Below are 5,581 nucleotides of genomic sequence, written 5' to 3'. Positions count from 1 at the left end.
CAACCTTGGAAGACTTCCGCGATTAGATATCAACAGAGGTCCTCTCTTGTTAAATTAGAAAGCTCCACCATATCAGCTAGTGAGATCAGCAACAACTTTTGGTTCGGTTAATTCAAAGCAAGTGCTGCATGTAGTGGATATCAATTATGTTTATGATAACCTTGATATCTCCATTCACCAATTAGGTCGCTGCTGCTTTAGTGCTTAGAGAAAGGGAGTGGTGGATTGTTTTTCCCCTTTTTCTTCCCAGGAAGAGAACGTGATTAGCAGTTAAGGGGAGTGGATATGTGTTTCAATAGGTGTTGCTTTGGCATGAGGAAAAGTGGTCAATAAGATTTAGCAGAACTTTCATCTGAAAAGGATATAAAGCTGTTCTCTTACAATGTATTGAGGTCAAAAACTGGTAATTTCCATCAAAGAAATAAGGTGGGCCGTGGTAGTTTTGGAATTGTCTACAAGGCAATCCTTAAGGTTGGTACGCCAACGGCTGCAAAAGTACTATCAGCAGAATCAAAACAAGGCATTAAAGAATTTTTAAATGAGATCGCTGTGATTACAAATGTGAAGCATCCAAATCTTGTCCTTTTGCTTGGCTGCTGTGTTCGAGTTAATCATATATTTGTGTGCGAGTATGTGGAAAATAGTAGTCTTGATCAAGCACTGATAGGTATGAAAAGTAAAAGAGTAAGATTGCATTGGGGCATTAGATCTGAAATTTATATTGGAATCGCCATGGAGCTTGCATATCTCTATGAGGACATTGAGTCGCACGTTGCCCATAGAGATATCAATGCTAGCAACATTCTTCTCACTCAAAACTTTCTCCCAAAAATTGGTGACTTTGGTTTGGCCAAGCTATTTCTAGATAATGTTACCTATATCGGTATGTGAGTGGCTGGAACAACGGGTTATTTGGCACCTGAATATGCAATGCAAGACCAATTGACAAGAAAGGCAAACTAATATATTTTAGGGGTTCTTGTACTAGAGATAATTTGTGGGAAGGGTTGTTCGAAATCTTATTTGTCCAAGGATGGTAAAGTTCTCCTGGTAAATGGTTCATTTCAAAGAAAGGGACCGTTTATTACACATGTTCCGATCTTCATATCAAGCTCCTGAATGCAAGATTTGAGAATGCTTTACGGATTCACTAAAATTATTCAAGCACCCCTACAATAATTCCTATCGATATGCTAATACATTCCGTATGTGCTCCTATCTTTATATCAAGCTCTTAAATATGAGATCTGAAAATGCTTTACGGATTCGCAAAAAATATTTAAATACCTTGACAATAGCTTTGATCTATATGCTAAAACAAGTTCCGTATGTACTTCGATCTTTATACCAAGCTCCTAAATGCGAGATCTGACAATGCTTCGTGGATTTGTTAAAAGTGCTTAGTCACCTCGATGATGGCCGTTTTTAAAGCTATTCTTAACTGGAGGGGATCATGCTTTTTAAATTCCTCCAAAATTCAAATAGATAGAAATATATTTAAAGTGACAATATAGTCACCCTGATGATGGTCGTGTTGAAAGTTAATTTCAATCGGAGGGGATCATTCTTTTTAAATGCCTCCAAAATTCTCATAAATACAAATATATTTAAAGTGACAATATAGTAACTCTGATGATGGTCATGTTGAAATAAATACAAATATATTTAAAGTGACAATATAGTAACTCTGATGATGGTCATGTTGAAAGCTAATCTCAACTAGAGGGATCATGCTTTTTAAATGCATACAAAATTCTACAAAATACAAATATTTGAAATAACTTTAATGCGCCCCGATTTGGCTGTAGTGTTGGTAGAAAATCTCAAGAGGGGACCCTATTTTCAAAAATACATATGAACCCTAATGGAAATGCAAATATTTTAAAGTGATTGCAAAATCACCCTGATAATGGCCGTGTTGATGGTAAATTTCAACCGGATGGTCAATTCTCAAAGCCTATTAAAATTTCAAAATCTAATATCTATATAATTCTAAACATTTAAATGAAAATTTCATCACAAAAAACTTAAACCTAAAATCTGTCCATATTTCACAACGATTTGACAAGGATGATGTATTGAATAATAATTTGAGCTTATAAAGAGCAAATATCTTGTTGAATGTATTACTACAATTCATTCTCAATTGATTTCTCGCCAGTAGGGGTGTGACACGTGTCATCTGATTGGGTGGTATTGCAGTAAAATGACACTACTATATTACGGTCATGACCAAAGCCTGTTTGTTTCCTAATGGTTAAAAGCCCTTAGAGTAATAAATCATAGGATGTGCTTAACAAGATATAAATCCTTGGCAAAGAGTAGACACATTCACTAAATGAGGCCATCTCTCTCATTCATGCTGAGGAAAACTGATGAGGGGTAATGCCGGAATCAAAGGTTGTTGATGGTTCAACAATGGTGACAACTAAAGAGGCAATATGGAAGGAAAAGGTATGGATTCTTAAAAAATCAAAAGACAAAGATTCTTGTTCGTGCAGCTATTGTAAGAAATCAAGACATACAAAAGAGACGCGCTGAAAGTTACATGAAAAGCCCTCAAGTAAGGAATAGAGTTAGAGAAGTGGCCTAAAGGGGATATCACAAGCTAACACTACAACAAGTTAGTCCAACCCAAAAACACAATCTAGCTACAGAGAGCTTAATAAAGAAGATATTAATAAAATAAAACAACTTATGATATCCCTGGAAAAATCACCTACATCTTCTTCTTTTGCACTTTTTGGTAAGTTTTTTCTATCCATTAGATTAAGTGTCTCTAAAAATCATTTGAAAGATTTATGGATCATTAACTAAGGAGCCACACATCACATGACACATTCCATTACCCACTTCATCAATTACACTCATGATAAGAAAATCATCACTGATGATGATTCTCTTACCACAGTAGAAGGCTAAGGAGATACTCTTATCTCCCTCTCTCACTCTAAAAAATGTGCTTTACGTCCCTCAATTATCCACATATCTTATCTTCATGCAAAAACTTACTAGTGACTTTAATTGCCAAGTCCTATTTAACCTTGTTTATTTTAAGACTAGGGATCGGGGAAGAAAATTTGACTTGTTAAGGAGAAAGATGTACTATACTACCTAGAAGAGCCGAACAAATTCACCATTATCAATAATGACTATTCCATATTATCCTTATTTAATAAAATATTTAGTGTTTGACTTTATCATTTCAGATTAGGACATGATGTCTTAAAAATATATATCCAAAACTTTTTTATAAGTTGAAAAATGAATCATTTCATTGTGAAACCTGAGAGTTAGTCAAGCATAAACGAATTTCTTTTCAAAAAAAAAATGAGAGATGTCATACTTCCTTCTACCTTATTCATATTGATATCCGTGGACTTAAAAAAATTCCTAACATTTCAGGGGTTCAATGGTTCGTATCCTTTATTGACGATTGCACTCGAATCTCTTTGATCTTTCTCTCCAAAAATAAATTCGATGTTAGCACTATCCTCCCCATTTTCACACCATTATCTAGAATTGATTCGGGGTGAAAATAATAAATTTTTTTTTCTAACAATATTAAGGACTACTTTAACCAAACCATATACTCCTACTTTTAAAAGGAATTTATCATTTATGAGTATTCCTGCATTCATACCCAGAACAAAATGGAGTTGCAGAAAGAAAAAATGGCAACCTTCTTGCATCCAACCAGACACTTCTATTTCACCACAATGTGATGCAATCAAAAATTTGGGAGAGGGCCCCAAAATTTTTATCACAAAAGAGAAGACCTTTCTAAGAAATAGAAAATATCAAGAACTCATAAAACTAGACAAATTAAAACAAATACAAACTTTTTATATCATATAAAAGGACTTACAAATAAAGACTCTTACAAACTTGACTCAAACATGACACCCTAAACTTGGTTTCCAAAAGAAGAAGGATACAGATGGGGTGGTACTTGCGGAGAGACGAAAGAGATTAGAAGCCAAGACGAAGGTTGGAAAGAGCTCGCAAGATTTCCATAGAAGTAGAAGAAGAAGTGGAACGAAGCTCTCAAGCTTTTTCCAAGGAAAACCTCTCAGGTTTTGTCCCAACAATTATCATGATAACCTCTCACTAAAACAACCACAAACAACACTATTTATAGGCACAAAAAGGGCAGCCAAACAGCCCAAATATTAAGGAATATGGAAGGTTAAAAGACACCTAGAAGAAGGCTAAAAGACACTAAAAAACTGCAGTAGAAAACTGCACAGAAAACAGTAAAAAACTATTGGAATTCCTCCCCAAACAACCACCAAATCAGTCCAAAAAACTGTCCAAATTCAGTACAAAAAACAGCCCCAAAACCTCTTCAAATCCACACATAAATGGTAATATGAAAGTCCAACAGTTTATGTACAGAAATCCCAAACGGCACAGCAAAACACAAAGGAGGAGGCCACGGTTCCAGCAGCCAAGCACATGAATCAAGCAGGTAAATCTCGGGACCCAGCAGCCAATTCATTTCACGATAAAAAGGGGACCACGGGTAGTAAAGTAGGCAGCAAACCGAAGGTCAAAGTCAGCAGGGAACCAAGGCAGCTCAAAAGGCAAAAAGGGAGAGGAAAGGATAATGAAATGAGAAGAAAAGGGGGGAGGAGAAAAGCCAATTTTTAAGAAATAATGAGCTAATTTTTAGTTCAATAAAAGAACTAAAAATCAGTTCATAATGAGCTAAAATTCTACTTGACATTAATGAGCTAGAGAAGTCAAAAATCAAATATTAGGATTTGATTTGCCCCCCCTTGCCTACATCAGACTCCTCTTCTCTGTTTTTTGCTGTGCCGTTTGGGATTTCAGTAAAAGGACTGTTGGCCTTTCATTCCCTCATTTATTTGAGTATATGAAGAGATTTTGGGGCTGTTTTTTGGACAGAATTTGAACAGTTTTAAGTGGCTGTTTGGTGGCTGTTTTGGGGGGATTTCCAAGAGACTTATGTTAATTTTTGGACAGATTTCTACTGCAGTTTTTAGGTTCCTTTTGGCCTTCTATTTTCAGTTTTTAATTAATATTTTGGGGCTGTTTGTATTCCTCTTTTTGATGCCTATATATAGAAGATGTTTGTGGCTGTTTTAGGGGTGAAAAATGTTATTTTTGGAGTAAGAAAACCTGAGGGTTTTTTGGAAAAGTTTGAGAGCTTTGTCCACTTCTTCTTCTACTTCTTTGGAAGGCTTGCGAGCTTTTCCACCCTTCGTCTTGGCTTTTAATCTCTTTCGTCTCTCCGCAAGTTTCATTCCACCTGTATCCTTCTTCTCAATGAAAACAAGTTTAGGTTTCTTTTATAAGTCTTGTTTGAGTCATTTGTAAGCGTTTTGTAAGAGTTGTAAGGTGTCATGTTATGTCAAAAGTTTGTAAGTCATTTTATATGATATAAAAAGTTTGTGTTTGTTGAAAACCTGACGGTTTCTTGGAAAAAGCTTGAGAGCTTTGTTCCACTTCTTCTTCTACTTCTATGGAAATCTTGCGAGCTATTTCCAACCTTCGTCTTGGCTTCTAATCTCTTTCGTTTCTCCGCAAGTATCCACTCCATTGTATCCTTCGTCTC

General features: G+C 35.6%; 1 pseudogene; it reads left to right on the top strand.

Annotated features, from left to right (window-relative positions):
* The first annotated feature begins 334 nt into the window (after positions 1 to 334).
* LOC110115245 lies at positions 335 to 1,119 on the top strand (annotated as a pseudogene).
* Positions 1,120 to 5,581: the final 4,462 nt, after the last annotated feature.

This window comes from Dendrobium catenatum, unplaced genomic scaffold, assembly GCF_001605985.2.
Source record: "Dendrobium catenatum unplaced genomic scaffold, ASM160598v2 fragScaff_scaffold_635, whole genome shotgun sequence".
Classification (NCBI taxonomy): Eukaryota; Viridiplantae; Streptophyta; class Magnoliopsida; order Asparagales; family Orchidaceae; genus Dendrobium; species Dendrobium catenatum.
This window is presented reverse-complemented; position numbering and strand designations above follow the sequence as displayed.